The sequence below is a fragment of the Bactrocera oleae genome, chromosome 4 (genome assembly GCF_042242935.1).
Source record: "Bactrocera oleae isolate idBacOlea1 chromosome 4, idBacOlea1, whole genome shotgun sequence".
NCBI lineage: Eukaryota > Metazoa > Arthropoda > Insecta > Diptera > Tephritidae > Bactrocera > Bactrocera oleae.
The window spans coordinates 30,318,110-30,338,943 of record NC_091538.1 but is presented as its reverse complement, the minus strand read 5'-3'; the positions used below and the strand labels follow the sequence as shown (position 1 = coordinate 30,338,943).

The 20,834-nt window shown below is 39.6% G+C and overlaps 2 pseudogenes; both read left to right on the top strand.

Moving 5' to 3' along the window:
• LOC138856935 (uncharacterized) overlaps positions 1-10,148 on the top strand; it is a 124,537-nt pseudogene extending 114,389 nt beyond the window's left edge.
• Positions 10,149-14,839: 4,691 nt separating this feature from the next.
• On the top strand, positions 14,840-20,834 carry LOC138856934 (uncharacterized; annotated as a pseudogene).

The following is a 20,834-nucleotide window of genomic DNA, read 5'->3' as shown; positions in this document are numbered from 1 at the left end:
TGATCTTCATCGACTTCGCATATCTTGCTTTGCGATGCTAGATGGTCTGCAGCATCGGCGTCCGACTTGTAGAGTGTTATTCTCACCTTCGTGAATCCATAATTTATCTCCCCGCCACTTTTCGCCAGCGGTTCGATGGTTTCTTTCGTTAGTAACATCAGAATCTGCATCGTGGCCCTTTTTGTCTCCACGCCAGATTCTGCTGCGGTGTCCTCGAATGCCTTGACAAACTTCCACTCCTCCATAGGCAGACTCGGATCGCAGGCTCTTATGTAGCCGGGATCTATGCCCTTGCTTGGTACGGATAGTACGTTCTTTTTGTCTACTGCTACCAATTTTGCTCAGGGGTATACCTCTCTTACCTTGGCTATGTCAGCTTTATAGAGTGTGACCGATCTCTCGTTATCGCACGCAATGATTTTGTAAGCCACGTTTGTCGGCGCAGCCTGCACCCATTTCCATTGGGCTCTGCAGATTCTTCCTTCGGGATCTCCCTTATTCATCACGCCAATGATAATTCGGTTTCGGGCCACATCGGCTTGGCCACTTAAGCTGACCTCTGTCGCTTGGCTACTTATTGGCGGTTATTGCGACCGATCACTCGTCGTCGAAATCATTTTGATTTGGCCCTGGTAGCATCTGTGAATGATGGTGGCGGACCCAGATTGCTTAGTAGAACTTCCATCGCCACATTTGTCAGCGCAGCTTGCACCCATTTCCATTGGGCTCTGGGGATTCTTCCTTCGGCATCTCCTTCATCCAGAACGCCAATGACGATTCGGTTTCGGGCCACATCAGCAAAGGGTTTTGCGGGCGTTGCACCCTTTGCCTTCGGTCTCTTCGCTAAGCCTCTTCAGCTGAGCTATGTCACTTGGCTGCCTTTACTGGCGGTTCCAGCTTGAAATTTGGTATGACTACTCTCGCACAGTCAATCGATGCTTGGAGCTCCTTCGTTAGCTCCTCTCTGGTTGGCGGTTGCAGCTCTACTTTCCTCAGTAAGTATGCGGCGCGTCATCTCTTCGCATACTTTACCTTTGTCGGGTCCTGAATATTAAAGACAGTCCACTCTCTAGCATACGCACTTCCAGCAGCATCCCCTTTGGCATCTCCCCTCTCCCCTGCTTTGCAGCAGTGTTTTGGCTGCAGGGTTTGGATCTGCCTGATTCTGGTGCTACTGCTTTCTGGGGCCCAGCCTAAGCTTCTGCCCTTTTACTTGTGCTTGCCTTATCATCAGGACCAGGCTTTGCTCCTGTTCTCTTGCTGGTTTTGGGAGCAACTAGCTCCCTACGGGTTTCTTAATGGAGACCCGGGCTACTTTGCATTTTTGTGTTTTGTATTTTTGTTTATATTTAGGCTCATATCAGGTCCCACGAGTGTGGGAGAAAATATATCCGCTTGCGCATAGCCCCTCATACGCAAGTAAGGCTATCTTATTAGACCAGTCAGGTTGATTCTCGGCACGGGTCGTATGACACCTTGATCAAGCCCTTTTTGTACCCCCGACCATAGTAATGCTGTATGCTCTGCTAATGAGGAGAAACTAACACACGGTTAAGAAATCTGACAGGGGCGGACTATTACCAGATCTTTTCTACTTACTGCGTGAAACTTAGGTACCTATTACCAGTCGGCCACGACCCAAACGCTATATAGCGAATATTAAAATAGGATACTACTACCCATAGCACCCGTCTCTATCGAGCACCGAGGAGAACTGTTTAAACTTAGGGCCATAATAGGCCAAGGGTCACAATGATCATATATAGCGTCTAAGGCACAAAATAGGCAAAAATTGCCAACAAAACAAGCCGAAGTCGAAATTACGAGAATGGGCGTACCTAAAATGTTAAAAAAATGTATCGACAAATAGTCTTACATAAAGGCGACCATGAGTTTCAACGAATTATTTTCAGAAAATCATCCACTAGTTCAATACACGACTTTAAGTTAAAACCAGTTACCTCTGACGTCAACTCTGCTCCATATCTAGCCATTCGAACACTCCACTAATTGGCAGAAAACACCAAGTCAGAATTTATAAAATAATAAAAACAAAACACTATCACAAGTAATACAAGCTAATAATACTAATATTTTAAAAAATATACGAAATGAAAATTTGTTGGGCGCTAATTTCCTCAAAATGGAAATCGAAAGCACAACAAAAACTCTGGGAACCCAATGGAATGCGATATCTGACCAGTTTTCATCCACTATTGAGTCAATACCCGCATTATCTGACATAACAAAGATGCAAATTTTATCCTCGTTGACAAAACTTTTCGACCCCGCAGGATGGCTTTCGCCAATTATGTTATAAGCGAAAATCCTAATACAAGAATTTTGGCTATAAGCAATCGACTGGGAATCTGATGATATCTCAAAGATACAAATCCCACGTTGAGTAAATTATGCCCCAGAGCACAAAGTCGAACTAACGGCTTCTGTGACGCCTCTGAAAAGGCATATTGCGCCAATATATTATATATATTCGCCCCCAAAGCGACACTGCGACCAGAAGCCACTTGCAAGTAGTAAAAGCAAAAGTGGATCCTCTAAAAACAATCAATTTACCACGACTTGAACTATGTGGCACGCTATTACTTTCTAATTTAGTATTCATGGTGCAAATGCATTTAAACTAACAAAATACAAATTATATCCGATTCCGAAATTGTATTAGCCTGAAAAGAAAAACCTCCACATGCATGAAAGACGTATATTTCCAATCGAACGTTCCACCCTTTGGCCCACGATGGCTAACAGAATCTCCCGATTCTTTCCCACAATCGCCAATGTGCAACATAATTACTCAAGGAAGTCGAAAATCGACTCTTTCTACACAACATCGGAGGATACTGACCAAGCCCTTAGAATAATCGATGTAGGCTAAAGTTCATAGAGCGACTCAAAATTTAACATTGACACACCTAGACTTACAAAAAGCAAAGGTTGCTCTTACCGCACTACTAAGACAACTTATGTCTATTTACTAATGCTACACGCCGAACATCGCCTAATGCAACAAATAGACCGCCAAGAGTATTATATTCCTCCACTTAAGCCTAAAATAAGAAGTGCATTTACATGTGCAAAGTTTGCACAACGTACAAGCTAAAATGCACACGCAGCACTTCCATCAGAACGCTGCAATTTCGATCTGCCTTTCACAATAAAGGTCTCGACTTTGCTGGCCTTTCCAGATAAAGGCTTCAATTTTATGGTTTCCCACCTCATTGAAATCCTATGTGGCCGTTTTTGTTTGTTTAACGACAAAGGCTGTACACCTTGAATTTAGTTCAAATCAATCTGACGACAGAGGCTTTCGCAAACTCTCCTCACATGTATGGTTTATGCTAATCAGCTGTAAAAAGTTTCAAATCCCACTTCATAAAGAGAGTTGGAAACTACAAATGTAGTTATGAGGAATTCATGGCATTAATAATTCGAATTGAAGCCGTTCTCAATTCACGGCCACGCACAACCCTCTCGCAAGATCCCTCATACTTCCCCGCCCTTACTTTTGGGCATTTTCTCAAAGGAGCGCCTATTTTGTTCATACCTGAGCCAGGCATGGAGTCGGAATATTTAAAGGAACACCACACATTCATACATATAAACATACACTTCATGACACCACACATGGATACGTTTAAGATGTTTGGTAATTTTCAAGAGCGAGTAATCATCTTTTTGGTCTGCCGATAGTTGAGATAATGATTTGTGTGACTCATTCTTAATATAGGTGATTTCTTAATGATACTTACATCCATAAATAAAAGGATTAAACTGCGTGCGTAAAGAAATTTATCAGAAAATTACTATTTCCTCGATTTCTGCAGCCAAGTATGCGCCATACAAAATCTATGAGCATAAGGAATTTCTAATAGTAATTTGCTGCTGTCGCTTTTATTTAGGGACGGCAGGGACGAACAGAATAACTGATAAAAGGGAGATGACAAATAGAAAACTTATATAAATAGTATTGCCAGATCAGAATTTGAAATATTTGAAAATATTTCTTAAACAAACGTAATAGTCCTAAACATATATGTACATAACAAACATTTTTGTTCAGGTATGTTCCAGAATCAGAATGATTTCAATTAAGGTATTCTGCAAACCGAATGATTTCATTTATTTATAAGTCTTTTTATTCACATCGAAACAGTTGTTTGAAGCAAATCATATTTTTTTTTTTTTGATACGTAAATATTTTGTTTTCCAAAAATTTTTATTTTTATGAACAAACATGAGTGCTGCCATGAGTGTATTGCAAAATAAAAACGTCACGACAGAAACCGTAATCATTATACATTTTATTTTAAAAATTACGTAATAATGATTATACATTGAGTTTTACGATTTTGTTCACCGATAATTTCATTAATTTTACAAAAAATTATATATAATTCCGCAGCAAAAAATAATAATTATTTTTGAACGAAACGTATGAAGTGTTTTTAACTTCGTTGCAAGCTCTTTTAGAACAAAAATATATCTTTCTGTTCACTTTTGGGAATAACATAAAAATTTGGTAAGAAATTACAATCGTATTTGCCGACAAAAATTACTTTTTGTATAACTTTTATATTTTGGATCCGATAGCAATAAAATTTGCAATATTCAAGCAAACCAAGACATGTATCCAGTGTGTGAAGACCCTTGATCAATAATTACGTTTGATATTCGATTTTTTTTTTAATTTTCGGAGGGGCGGAAAGGGGGCATGGCAATACCATACCATAAATTTGATTCTTGAGATGTGTTTTAAAAGTACTTGCAACGAAGATAGCAAAAACCTTAATAAGAAACCTATAATCCAACAAGTAAGGAAGGGCTAAGTTCGGATGTAACCGAACATTTTATACTCTCGCAAAGTCAAATAGTATACTCGTTTGAGATTTCTTTGTGGATTGACTGATATTTTCGGTAGAAGGTCAACTATAGGCACTGGGGTCCACATATTTAGTACTTAGGGGCTTGAAAAGTTTTGGTTCGATTTAAACAATTTTTGGCCACAAGGTGGCATACTTTAATCGCATTATTCACGCAAAGTTTTATCTCGATACAGTCATTGTTGCCTGATTTGCATAGTGGAAAGTGAAAGAATCAGATGAAATTGAAAATGGTGTTATATGGGAAATAGGCGTGGTTGTAGTCCGATTTCGCCCATTTTCGCACTATGACATAGAAATATAAAAAGAACCTCATGCACCGAATTTGGTTGAAATCAGTTAAGTAGATCCCAAGATATGGGTTTTCACCTAAAAGTGGGCGGTGCCACGCCCACTGACTAATATTGAACACGATTCCTATTAAGTTATCTCATACCATCCCAGAGATAAAATTTAATGTCTCTGGCGTGTTTAGTACTTGATTTATCGCGCTTTTAGTAGTTTTTAACAGTACCGTTATATGGGGAGTGGGAGGAGTTGCCACCCGATTTCAACTATTTTCACACTGTGGGTAGAGGTTCTAAAAAAACTTTCTTCGAGTGAATTTTGTTATTATAGCATTAGCGGTTTAGGAGATATGCACATTAAACCTATTAGGGGCGGGACCACGCCCACTTAAAAATTTTTGTTTACTGCAGATGCCCCTCCTTAATGCGATCCGGTGTACCAAACAACAGTCTTGTAGCTTATTGCGGAGCTTAGTTATGGTAATTTATTTGTTTATGATTAATGGCGTTTTGTGGGCGTGGCAGTGGTCCGATTACGCCCTACTGCAATACCAACCGTCTCACGGTACCAAGAAACATGTCTACCAAGTTTCATAAAGATATCTCAATTTTACTCAATTTAGAGCTTGCACGGACGGACAGACGGACAGACGGACGGACGGACAGACAGTCACCCGGATTTCAACTCGTCTCTTTATCCTGATCATTTATATATACATATCCCTATATCTAACTCGATTAGTTTTAGGTGATACAAACAACCGTTAGGTGAACAAAACTATTTTACTCTGTAGCAACAGGTTGTGAGAGTATAAAAATTAGTTTTATTTTAAGAAAAATAAAAAAAATTATAAATAATCATAATATTTGATTTATAGCTTTTCGCTAAAAAAATAATGATTATATGTGAGTTTTATTTTTTTGCTAAAATATAATTTTTATTTGTGATTTTTTTTTTTAATTAATCAAAATTACTCATTATCGGTGAAGAGAATCATGCAAATCCGAAATTAAAAAATCATCATGGAAATGTTAAGATCGTCGAAAAGGATTAACACGACGTTATCTGTTATGTGCTTATTGTCGATTCCAAGCGCTTGATTTTTTCATTTAAAATCGCAACAATAATCATTATTTACGGTCCCTGCTTTTAAGGGATAATTGAAACCATTTTGAAATTTATATTGTACGGGTTTGTTACCATTGTTGTTTATATTACAATACATTTGTATTGTAGTTAGCAATATATCATATTATATAAGGTTGAATTTCGCGGCTATGTATAAAGCGCTACAGAGCTCGTATCTGGCAACACTATACATAATTTGAAAGGTCTTGACATAACCTACAAAACAACGCTATGCATGATTAGTTTGGATATTGCGTTCAACAGTTATAGACGTGTAAACATGGTGTTCACTAACGCCGAAATTCGCGCTATTTTAAAGTTTTCTTTCGTTAAAGGCAAATCCGCTAGAGAAACGTTCCGTGAGATTAATGGTGTTTTGGGGGATGGTACTCTATCACTTCGAACCGCGGAGGAATGGTTTCGACGATGCAGAGCCGGTGAAAACGACACCATGGATAAGCCAGCCGGCGGAAGACCTGTGACGACAAATACCGATCAAATCATGGAATACATCGAGTTAGACCGGCATATGGCATCTCGTGACATCGCCCAGGAGATGGGAGTTAGTCACCAAACCATTTTGAACCATCTGCAGAAAGCTGGATACAAAAAAAAGTTTGATGTTTGGGTGCCGCATAATTTGACGCAAAAAAACCTTCTGGATCGAATCAGCGCCTGCGATATGCTGCTGAAACGGAACGAACTCGTCCCATTCTTGAAGCGGATGGTGACTGGCGACGAAAAATGGATCACATACGACAATATCAAGCGAAAACGGTCGTGGTTGAAGGCCGGTGAATCGTCCCAAACAGTGGCGAAGCCGGGATTGACGGCCAGGAAGGTTTTGCTGTGTGTTTGGTGGGATTGGAAGGGAACCATCCACTATGAGCTGCTCCCATATGGCCAGACGCTTAATTCTACCATCTACTGCGAACAACTGGACCGCTTGAAGCAGGCGATCGACCAGAAGCGTCCAGAATTGGCCAACAGGAAGGGTGTAGTGTTCCACCAGGACAACGCCAGACCACACACTTTGTTGATGACTCGTCAGAAGCTATGGGAGCTCCGATGGGAGGTTTTATCGCATCCACCATATAGCCCGGACGTAGCGCCAAGTGATTACCACCTGTTCCTGTCCATGGCGAATGCCCTTGGTGGTGTGAAGTTGAACTCAAAAGAGGCTTGTGAAAAGTGGCCGTCCGAATTCTTCGCAAATAAGGAGGGGGACTTCTACGAGGAAGGTATTATGAAGTTGCAGTCTAGATGGAAGCAGATCATCGAACAAAACGGCGCATATTTTCACTAAATCCGATCACTGTAACACTTTTTATAAAGCATTGAATGAAGAGCAAAAAAGCGGAAGGGAGATATTTGACAACCTTATATTATCGACCACATATTAAGATCATCAGAAAATTCTCTTTTTCTGCAATTCTCTTGCACAATGATGTTTTTTAATGGCCGTTGGGAAGATGAAGATGTTTGATAAAAAAGAAATTTCGTGTCAAAAGTACTTAGTTGACTAATAGAGAACATTGTATTGCAAATGGATTGAATCGAAAATAAATACATGACAATGATATAAAAAATCGTTGCAGCATATTTCCCATAAAATTTAGTAGAACTGTCTCCTATTCAATATTTTTGATTGTCCTTAAGGAGTAGCAAAGTTACACATAAATATATGTGATAGTTTATAAAGCTTTCATTATCAATCAAATTTAACAAGTTAGCTAATGTTAGGTTATCAGGTTGATATTCGTAAAGTTATTTATGATCCCGCTTGGACAGCTAGAAATGCCGGTTCGTTATGATCGTCGCATATCAACAAAGCGCCTTAAGGCTGCCATATATTTATTGTGGCGGCTAATATCAACTCAGGCCAATTTGTCAAATTTGTAGAAGGTATGACTATGTATGCAAAGAAGAAATCACACGATAGAAGGGTTTCTTTTCAAAATTAGATTTAAATGTATGATTTCGGTTTTCAGAACACGACATTTCACTTCGATAGCACATCACATATTTCGATTTCTGGAATAGGCGAATTCGATTTTCAAACCGAATTATTTCGTTTGTATGTGAAAGCGTAATACAGAACAGACCTGATACTCTTAATTTTGAGGACCTTCTCTATCCGCTGATACCCATTTTAATCCGAAATTTAGGGAATGCTATTCCGAATCCCAGCCTATATGTATTGCAAAATATTGTGGCGAACACTAATGCCAGAACAAAATAGAATCGACGATAAACTGCTTAAACCAACCAGACAACGAAACTCGTAGTTGCCAGATTGTTCGGGTGGCGATGTTTTGGTAACAATCTACTATATAAGTGCTGCCGGATTGTGCAGAAGTCACAGTTCTTATTAGAGTGCCGCTTAGTAAAGAGCTATAAGCAATGAGTTGTGAACTCGAATAACGAGTAACGAGTTTAAATTATAAATAAAGATAGATTGATTGGGACTTTTATTTAACAATCCAGTCATCGAGAAGTTTTTTACAATTGGGTTCGGAAGTGGCATTGCCAAATAAATTCCCACAGAGATAATTATTTGAAAATGGCTAAGTTTATCGATCTGTAGATTCAACAAATAAGCTGGAGCAACGTGGTTTGAAAATTGAATTACAATCACGGATTCGAGAGAACATGGAGGCGAAAAACATGAATATTAAGGAATACGTCTTTCAATTGGAATTAGGGAAAGAGACAACGATGATAGAAGAAAAGGAAGAGACAGATGTCAACGCAGGTGTTTACACAAATGTCAATGCAAATATCGGCGCAGTTTAAAAAACAGGATGCACGTATGACCCCAGATGTGTCATCACAAGTGTCGCAGTTGGAAGAGCAGTTCGCATATTAAAATACATGTATATCCCCACAGGTGTCCTAACATTTGAAAGAGCACGATGCACGGATATCGCAGGTGACCTCACATATAGCAGAGATGTCCTCACAGATTACGGAAAAACGTGTTAAAATCTAAAATAAAGTGGAGGAATTGAAAGATCGTCTCCGCGAGCTACAATTAAATCGGCCAATTACGTCCACAGCTTCTGCCAAGGTAAAACCTCCATCCTTTGATGGCACTATTCCGTTTAATGTTTTTAAGCCTCAATTCGAAAGATGACATCTTCAAATAGTTGGAACGCTGAAAATAAAGTAGCTGCATTGTCCGTTGCATTAAAAGGATCTGCAGCGGAGATATTACAGACCATTCCAAACTGTGAGGCGAGTAGTTATGAAACGTTGATGGATGCATTAGAAAGACGGTATGGTAGTGAGCACAGAAAGCAGATCTTCCAAATTAAGTTGCGAAATTGCCGCCAGAAAGCCAATGAGTCGTTGCAGGAGTTTGCCACAGAGATTGAGAGGCTAACTTGCTTAGCTTATGCACATAAATCCATGGCTTACATAGAGGACATGAAAATTCAGACTTTCGTCAATGGAATACGAGATAACAGTACACGCTTCCCTGCATTAGCATGTCCAAAATTGCCTTTTGCAAAAACCGTTTCGTATGCTCTGACACAGGAAACTGCATCTCTGCTTTGCAATCAAACATTTAAAGCTCACAAAGTAGAAATAGAGGAACACACTTGGGTGAACCAATTACTTGAAAAAATTGACAACATGCAGAAAGCACTGGAAAAATCTACGGAAGCGCATAAGAAAAATTATGGTGTGCCTTAATGCTTCAACTGTGGAAAAAGTGGCCATATTGCACGCAACTGTAACCAGCCCAATAATCCAGTTGGACGTAAACGAAAAGCTGAGGCCAAAGAAGACATTGTAGATGTCCGATTAATGACTATAACATCAGACTGAGATCCAGAGAAGCTACGGAAATGTCAGCAAGATGATCCAGATTTGAAAAGTGTAATACACGGATTGGAGATGAATAAACGTCCAACGAGAGAAGAAATAGCTGCAGAAAGTCCAGTCGCAAAGGCTTATAGGGCACAATGGAATAGTTTGAAGTTAGTGTCTGGCCGCTTGCATCGCGTATGGAAAAGCGAAGATGGGCATAGTTCACGATGATTGTTCCAAAAGTAAGAATTCCCGAAGTTCTCAATGAGCTGCACAACGGTCCAAGTGGAGGACACATGGGTTTCACTAAAACCTTGGAGAAATTAAAACAAAGATTTTATTGGGTTGGTTGTCGTCAATCAGTTACGGAGTGAATCGCCAATTGTGTCGAGTGCATTGCTGCTAAAGGGCCGCGGTTCAGGAGTCATGGTCAGATGAAGCAGTACAATTCAGGTGCGCCGTTTGAGCGAGTAGCTATGGATGTAGCTGGTCCATTTCCTATCAGTAAATTAGGAAACAGATATGTTTTGGTAGTCATGGACTATTTCAGCAAATGGCCAGAGGTATACGCAATTCCTAACCAAGAGGCAGGATTTGGGTATCCAATAGAATTACGTTCTGACCAAGGGAGAAATTTTGAATCAGCTCTAAATGCAGGAGATATAGCAGAAGCTGGGTATCCGGAAAACCCGTGCAACTGCACTACATCCGCAACCCGATGGCATGGTAGAACGATTCAATCGAACTTTGGAAAGTTGTGGAAAAGTATCAAAAATATTCGGATACCCATATATCCTTGTTCCTGATGGCTTATCAGTCTGCTGTACATGAAAAAACGGGGCAGACTCCAGTAAGGGTAGTTTTTGGTAATGATCTTCGACTACCGATTGATGTAAAATTTGGAATTAACGCCAACGGAGGAGGGAATACTAAGAAATTCAATAGCATCCCAGAAGACGAGATGAGGGATATACGACTCAATGATGTAGTGTGTCGCATACAGACCATTGGAAGACCAAAGAATAAAATGAAGGTGGTTCATCTGGAACGGCTTGCTGCGTTTGGTACCGCAAATATGTCTAATCGGGACGATCAGACCTAAATAGAGTGCAGTGTGGCTACTGCCAGAAGCAACTAGACAGCGAGTTCGTAGTTGCTAGAATGTTCTAGTAGCGAACTTTTGTTAAAAATTTACTATATAAGGGCTACCGGATTGTGCAGCAGACACAGTTCTAATTAGAGTGTTGCCGTGTAAAAAGCAATTAAGCTATAAGCAGTAAGTTGTAAACTCGAATATCGAGCAATAAGTGTTAACTTGTTCGAATAAAGATAAGTGTATAGCCATTAAATTGGGACTTTTAATTAACAATCCAGTGATCGAACCCAAGAGTGAGTTACAGGTAGACGATTTATCGAGAAATCCGTTACAATTGGTGTCAGAAGTGGGATTGTCAAATAAATTCTCAAGGAGATAATTATTTGAAAATGGCAAAGTTTAACTATTTGAAGATTCCACAACTGAAAAAGGAGCTGGATCAACGTGGTTTGGCAACAAATGGATTTAAAACTGAATTACAATCACGGTTGAGAGAGGCCATGGAGGCGAAAAACACTAAAGTTGAGGAATATGTCTTTCACATGGAATTAGAGGAACATACAAAGATAGAAGAAAAGGAAGCGACTCATTGCTCGTCAAAGGTGGTGGACATAAACATGATTTTTGCTGCAATGACCCAGATGTCAACGCAGATATCAACAGAAGTGTCAACGCAAATATTGACACAAATGGCGCAGTTTATAGCGCGATTGTCAAAGCAGTTGGAAGAGCAGTTCGCAGTGAAAGATGCACGTATATCAGCACAGGTGTCCTCACAGTTAAAAGAGCAGGATACAGGGATATCACAGGTGGCCTCACAAATAGCAGAAGTGTCGTCACAGGTTTCGGAAGAACGTATTAATTAATCCAAACTAAACTAAAAAATATATATAAATGATCAGCATGATGAGCTGAGTTGATTTAGCCATGTCCGTCTGTCCGTCTGTCTGTATATATACAAACTAGTCCCTCAGTTTTTAAGCTATTTATCTGAAATTTTGCACCTGTCCTTTTCTCACAAAGAAGCTGCTCATTTGTCGGAACGACTGATATCGGACCACTAAAGCATATAGCTGCCATACAAACTGAACAATCGGACACAAGTGTTTGTATGGAAAACTCTTTCATTTGACGAGGTATCTTCACGAAATTTGGTACGTATCATTATTTAAGGCATTAATCCAATCTCCGAAGAAATTATATAGATCGGATGACTATAGCATTAGCTGCCATACAAACTGAACAATCGGAATCTAGTGCTTGTATGAGAAACTCTTTCATTTGACGAGGTATCTTCACGAAATTTGGCACAGATTATAATTAAGGCCACAATTTAATCTACAGAGAAATTATTCAGATCAGGTGACTACAGCATATAGCTGCCATACAAACTGAACAATCGGAATCAAGTGCTTGTATGGAAAACTCTTTCATTTGAAGAGGAATCTTCATGAAATTTGGCATGGATTGTTATTTAAGGTATTAATCCAATCTCCAAAGAAATTGTATAGATCGGATGACTATGACATATTGCTGCCATATAAACTGAACGATCGGAGTAAAGTGCTTGCATGGAATATTTTTTATTTTACGAGGTATCTTCACGAAATTAGACACGAGTTCTTGCTTAAGGCCACAAATTATTCTCCGCAGAAATTGGTCAGATCAGATCACTATATCATATAGCTGCCATACAAATTGAACGTTCGGAATTAAGTTCATGTAAGGGGCCTTTGTATTTGTGAAGGGTATTATAGCTTCGGTGCAACCGAAGTTAACGTTTTTTCTTGTTAAGCTTCAATTCGAAAAGACGGCATCTTCAAATAGTTAGAACGCTGAAGATAAAGTAGCTGCATTGTTCGTTGCATTAAAAGAATCTGCAGCGGAGATATTACAGACCATTCCAAACTGTGAGGCGAGTAGTTATGAAACGTTGATGGGTGTATTAGAAAGACGTTATGGTAGTGAGGACAGGAAGCAGATATTCCAAACGGAGTTGCAAAATCGCCGCCAGAAAGCCAATGAGCCATTGCAAGTGTTTGTCACAGAGATTGAGAGGTTAACTCACTTAGCTTATGCACATAAATCCATGGAATACATCGAGGACACGAAAATTCAGACTTTCAATGGAATACGAGATAACACTACACGCTTCCCTGCATTAGCATGTCCAAAATTGCCTTTTGCAGAAACCATTTCGTATGCTCTGATACAGGAAACTGCATCTCTGCTTTGCAATCAAACATTTAAAGCTCACAAAGTAGAAATAGAGGAACACACTTGGGTGAACCAATTACTTGAAAAAATTGACAACATGCACATGCGCACAAGAAAAATTATGGTGTGCTTAAATGCTTTAACTGTGGAAAAAGTGTCCATATTGCACGCAACTGTAACCAGCCCAATAATCCAGTCGGACGTAAACGAAAAGCTGAGGCCAAAGAAGACATTGTAGATGTCCGATTAATGACTATAACATCAGACTGAGATCCAGAGAAGCTACGGAAATGTCAGCAAGATGATCCAGATTTGAAAAGTGTAATGCACGGATTGGAGATGAATAAACGTCCAACGAGAGAAAAAATAGCTGCAGAAAGCCCAGTCGCAAAAGCTTATAGGGCACAATGGAATAGTTTGAAGTTAGTGTCTGGCTGCTTGCATCGCGTATGGAAAAGCGAAGTTGGGCAAAGTTCACGAGCTCTGATTATTGGTCCAAAAGTAAAAATTCCTGAAGTTCTCAATGAGCTGCACAATGGTCCAAGTGGAGGACACATGGGTTTCACTAAAACCGTGGAGAAATTAAAACAAAGATTTTATTGGGTTGGTTGTCGTCAATCAGTTACGGAGTGAATCGCCAATTGTGTCGAGTGCATTGCTGCTAAAGGGCCGCGGTCCAGGAGTCATGGTCAGATGAAGCAGTACAATTCAGATGCGCCATTTGAGCGAGTAGCTATGGATGTAGCTGGTCCATTTCCTATCAGTAAATTAGGAAACAGATATGTTTTGGTAGTCATGGACTATTTCTGCAAATGGCCAGAGGTATACGCAATTCCTAACCAAGAGGCAGGATTTGGGTATCGAGATATGGTGTTCCAATAGAATTACGTTCTGACCAAGGGAGAAATTTTGAATCAGCTCTAATACAAGAGATATAGCAGAAGCTGGGTATTCGGAAAACCCGTGCAACTGCACTACATCCGCAACCCGATGGCATGGTAGAACGAAAGTTGTGGACAAGTATCAAAAATATTCGGATACCCATATATCCTTGTTCCTGATGGCTTATCGGTCTGCTGTACATGAAAAAACGGGGCAGACTCCAGTAAGGGTAGTTTTTGGTAATGATCTTCGACTACCGATTGATGTAAAATTTGGAATTAACGCCAACGGAGGAGGGAATACTAAGAAATTCAATAGCATCCCAGAAGACGAGATGAGGGATATACGACTCAATGATGTAGTGTGTCGCATACAGACCATTGGAAGACCAAAGAATAAAATGAAGGTGGTTCATCTAGAACGGCTTGCTGCGTTTGGTACCGCAAATATGTCTAATCGGGACGATCAGACCTAAATAGAGTGCAGTGTGGCTACTGCCAGAAGCAACTAGACAGCGAGTTCGTAGTTGCTAGAATGTTCTAGTAGCGAACTTTTGTTAAAAATTTACTATATAAGGGCTACCGGATTGTGCAGCAGACACAGTTCTAATTAGAGTGTTGCCGTGTAAAAAGCAATTAAGCTATAAGCAGTAAGTTGTAAACTCGAATATCGAGCAATAAGTGTTAACTTGTTCGAATAAAGATAAGTGTATAGCCATTAAATTGGGACTTTTAATTAACAATCCAGTGATCGAACCCAAGAGTGAGTTACAGGTAGACGATTTATCGAGAAATCCGTTACAATTGGTGTCAGAAGTGGGATTGTCAAATAAATTCTCAAGGAGATAATTATTTGAAAATGGCTAAGTTTAACTATTTGAAGATTCCACAACTGAAAAAGGAGCTGGATCAACGTGGTTTGGCGACAAATGGATTTAAAACTGAATTACAATCACGGTTGAGAGAGGCCATGGAGGCGAAAAACACTAAAGTTGAGGAATATGTCTTTCACATGGAATTAGAGGAACATACAAAGATAGAAGAAAAGGACGCGACTCATTGCTCGTCAAAGGTGGTGGACATAAACATGATTTTTGCTGCAATGACCCAGATGTCAACGCAGATATCAACAGAAGTGTCAACGCAAATATTGACACAAATGGCGCAGTTTGCAGCGCGATTGTCAAAGCAGTTGGAAGAGCAGTTTGCAGTGAAAGATGCACGTATATCAGCACAGGTTTCCTCACAGTTAAAAGAGCAGGATACAGGGATATCACAGGTGGCCTCACAAATAGCAGAAGTGTCGTCACAGGTTTCGGAAGAACGTGTTAATTAATCCAAACTAAACTAAAAAATATATATAAATGATCAGCATGATGAGCTGAGTTGATTTAGCCATGCCCGTCTGTCCGTCTGTCTGTATATATACAAACTAGTCCCTCAGTTTTTAAGCTATTTATCTGAAATTTTGCACCTGTCCTTTTCTCACAAAGAAGCTGCTCATTTGTCGGAACGACCGATATCGGACCACTAAAGCATATAGCTGCCATACAAACTGAACAATCGGAAACAAGTATTTGTATGGAAAACTCTTTCAATTGACGAGGTATCTTCACGAAATTTAGTACGTATCATTATTTAAGGCATTAATCCAATCTCCGAAGAAATTATATAGATCGGATGACTATAGCATATAGCTGCCATACAAACTGAACAATCGGAATCTAGTGCTTGTATGAGAAACTCTTTCATTTGACGAGGTATCTTCACGAAATTTGGCACAGATTATAATTAAGGCAACAATTTAATCTACAGAGAAATTATTCAGATCAGGTGACTACAGCATATAGCTGCCATACAAACTGAACAATCGGAATCAAGTGCTTGTATGGAAAACTCTTTCATTTGAAGAGGAATCTTCATGAAATTTGGCATGGATTGTTATTTAAGGTATTAATCCAATCTCCGAAGAAATTGTATAGATCGGATGACTATGACTAAAGTGCTTGCATGGAATAATTTTTATTTTACGAGGTATCTTCACGAAATTAGACACGAGTTCTTGCTTAAGGCCACAAATTATTCTCCGCAGAAATTGGTCAGATCAGATCACTATATCATATAGCTGCCATACAAATTGAACGTTCGGAATTAAGTTCATGTAAGGGGCCTTTGTATTTGTGAAGGGTATTATAGCTTCGGTGCAACCGAAGTTAACGTTTTTTCTTGTTAAGCTTCAATTCGAAAAGACGGCATCTTCAAATAGTTAGAACGCTGAAGATAAAGTAGCTGCATTGTTCGTTGCATTAAAAGGATCTGCAGCGGAGATATTACAGACCATTCCAAACTGTGAGGCGAGTAGTTATGAAACGTTGTTGGGTGTATTAGAAAGACGTTATGGTAGTGAGGACAGGAAGCAGATATTCCAAACGGAGTTGCAAAATCGCCGCCAGAAAGCCAATGAGCCATTGCAAGTGTTTGTCACAGAGATTGAGAGGTTAACTCACTTAGCTTATGCACATAAATCCATGGAATACATCGAGGACACGAAAATTCAGACTTTCAATGGAATACGAGATAACACTACACGCTTCCCTGCATTAGCATGTCCAAAATTGCCTTTTGCAGAAACCATTTCGTATGCTCTGATACAGGAAACTGCATCTCTGCTTTGCAATCAAACATTTAAAGCTCACAAAGTAGAAATAGAGGAACACACTTGGGTGAACCAATTACTTGAAAAAATTGACAACATGCACATGCGCACAAGAAAAATTATGGTGTGCTTAAATGCTTTAACTGTGGAAAAAGTGGCCATATTGCACGCAACTGTAACCAGCCCAATAATCCAGTTGGACGTAAACGAAAAGCTGAGGCCAAAGAAGACATTGTAGATGTCCGATTAATGACTATAACATCAGACTGAGATCCAGAGAAGCTACGGAAATGTCAGCAAGGTGATCCAGATTTGAAAAGTGTAATACACGGATTGGAGATGAATAAACGTCCAACGAGAGAAGAAATAGCTGCAGAAAGCCCAGTCGCAAAGGCTTATAGGGCACAATGGAATAGTTTGAAGTTAGTGTCTGGCTGCTTGCATCGCGTATGGAAAAGCGAAGATGGGCAAAGTTCACGAGCTCTGATTATTGGTCCAAAAGTAAAAATTCCTGAAGTTCTCAATGAGTTGCACAATGGTCCAAGTGGAGGACACATGGGTTTCACTAAAACCTTGGAGAAATTAAAACAAAGATTTTATTGGGTTGGTTGTCGTCAATCAGTTACGGAGTGAATCGCCAATTGTGTCGAGTGCATTGCTGCTAAAGGGCCGCGGTCCAGGAGTCATGGTCAGATGAAGCAGTACAATTCAGATGCGCCATTTGAGCGAGTAGCTATGGATGTAGCTGATCCATTTCCTATCAGTAAATTAGGAAACAGATATGTTTTGGTAGTCATGGACTATTTCTGCAAATGGCCAGAGGTATACGCAATTCCTAACCAAGAGGCAGGATTTGGGTATCGAGATATGGTGTTCCAATAGAATTACGTTCTGACCAAGGGAGAAATTTTGAATCAGCTCTAATACAAGAGATATAGCAGAAGCTGGGTATTCGGAAAACCCGTGCAACTGCACTACATCCGCAACCCGATGGCATGGTAGAACGAAAGTTGTGGACAAGTATCAAAAATATTCGGATACCCATATATCCTTGTTCCTGATGGCTTATCGGTCTGCTGTACATGAAAAAACGGGGCAGACTCCAGTAAGGGTAGTTTTTGGTAATGATCTTCGACTACCGATTGATGTAAAATTTGGAATTAACGCCAACGGAGGAGGGAATACTAAGAAATTCAATAGCATCCCAGAAGACGAGATGAGGGATATACGACTCAATGATGTAGTGTGTCGCATACAGACCATTGGAAGACCAAAGAATAAAATGAAGGTGGTTCATCTAGAACGGCTTGCTGCGTTTGGTACCGCAAATATGTCTAATCGGGACGATCAGACCTAAATAGAGTGCAGTGTGGCTACTGCCAGAAGCAACTAGACAGCGAGTTCGTAGTTGCTAGAATGTTCTAGTAGCGAACTTTTGTTAAAAATTTACTATATAAGGGCTACCGGATTGTGCAGCAGACACAGTTCTAATTAGAGTGTTGCCGTGTAAAAAGCAATTAAGCTATAAGCAGTAAGTTGTAAACTCGAATATCGAGCAATAAGTGTTAACTTGTTCGAATAAAGATAAGTGTATAGCCATTAAATTGGGACTTTTAATTAACAATCCAGTGATCGAACCCAAGAGTGAGTTACAGGTAGACGATTTATCGAGAAATCCGTTACAATTGGTGTCAGAAGTGGGATTGTCAAATAAATTCTCAAGGAGATAATTATTTGAAAATGGCTAAGTTTAACTATTTGAAGATTCCACAACTGAAAAAGGAGCTGGATCAACGTGGTTTGGCAACAAATGGATTTAAAACTGAATTACAATCACGGTTGAGAGAGGCCATGGAGGCGAAAAACACTAAAGTTGAGGAATATGTCTTTCACATGGAATTAGAGGAACATACAAATATAGAAGAAAAGGAAGCGACTCATTGCTCGTCAAAGGTGGTGGACATAAACATGATTTTTGCTGCAATGACCCAGATGTCAACGCAGATATCAACAGAAGTGTCAACGCAAATATTGACACAAATGGCGCAGTTTATAGCGCGATTGTCAAAGCAGTTGGAAGAGCAGTTTGCAGTGAAAGATGCACGTATATCAGCACAGGTGTCCTCACAGTTAAAAGAGCAGGATACAGGGATATCACAGGTGGCCTCACAAATAGCAGAAGTGTCGTCACAGGTTTCGGAAGAACGTATTAATTAATCCAAACTAAACTAAAAAATATATATAAATGATCAGCATGATGAGCTGAGTTGATTTAGCCATGTCCGTCTGTCCGTCTGTCTGTATATATACAAACTAGTCCCTCAGTTTTTAAGCTATTTATCTGAAATTTTGCACCTGTCCTTTTCTCACAAAGAAGCTGCTCATTTGTCGGAACGACTGATATCGGACCACTAAAGCATATAGCTGCCATACAAACTGAACAATCGGACACAAGTGTTTGTATGGAAAACTCTTTCATTTGACGAGGTATCTTCACGAAATTTGGTACGTATCATTATTTAAGGCATTAATCCAATCTCCGAAGAAATTATATAGATCGGATGACTATAGCATTAGCTGCCATACAAACTGAACAATCGGAATCTAGTGCTTGTATGAGAAACTCTTTCATTTGACGAGGTATCTTCACGAAATTTGGCACAGATTATAATTAAGGCCACAATTTAATCTACAGAGAAATTATTCAGATCAGGTGACTACAGCATATAGCTGCCATACAAACTGAACAATCGGAATCAAGTGCTTGTATGGAAAACTCTTTCATTTGAAGAGGAATCTTCATGAAATTTGGCATGGATTGTTATTTAAGGTATTAATCCAATCTCCAAAGAAATTGTATAGATCGGATGACTATGACATATTGCTGCCATATAAACTGAACGATCGGAGTAAAGTGCTTGCATGGAATATTTTTTATTTTACGAGGTATCTTCACGAAATTAGACACGAGTTCTTGCTTAAGGCCACAAATTATTCTCCGCAGAAATTGGTCAGATCAGATCACTATATCATATAGCTGCCATACAAATTGAACGTTCGGAATTAAGTTCATGTAAGGGGCCTTTGTATTTGTGAAGGGTATTATAGCTTCGGTGCAACCGAAGTTAACGTTTTTTCTTGTTAAGCTTCAATTCGAAAAGACGGCATCTTCAAATAGTTAGAACGCTGAAGATAAAGTAGCTGCATTGTTCGTTGCATTAAAAGGATCTGCAGCGGAGATATTACAGACCATTCCAAACTGTGAGGCGAGTAGTTATGAAACGTTGATGGGTGTATTAGAAAGACGTTATGGTAGTGAGGACAGGAAGCAGATCTTCCAAATGGAGTTGCGAAATCGCCGCCAGAAAGCCAATGAGCCATTGCAGGGGTTTGTCACAGAGATTGAGAGGTTAACTCACTTAGCTTATGCACATAAATCCATGGAATACATCGAGGACGATCAGACTTTCCTCTATGGAATACGAGAAAACAAACGCTTCCCTGCATTAGCATGTCCAAAATTGTCTTTTGCAGAAACCGTTTCGTATGCTCTGATACAGGAAACTGCATCTCTGCTTTGCAATCAAACATTTAAAGCTCACAAAGTAGAAATAGAGGAACACACTTGGGTGAACCAATTACTTGAAAAAATTTACAACATGCAGAAAGCACTGGAAAAATCTACGGAAGCGCATAAGAAAAATTATGGTGTGCTTAAATGCTTCAACTGCGGAAAAAGTGGCCATATTGCACGCAACTGTAACCAGCCCAATAATCCAGTTGGACGTAAACGAAAAGCTGAGGCCAAACAAGACATTATAGATATACCATTAATGACTATAACATCAGACTGA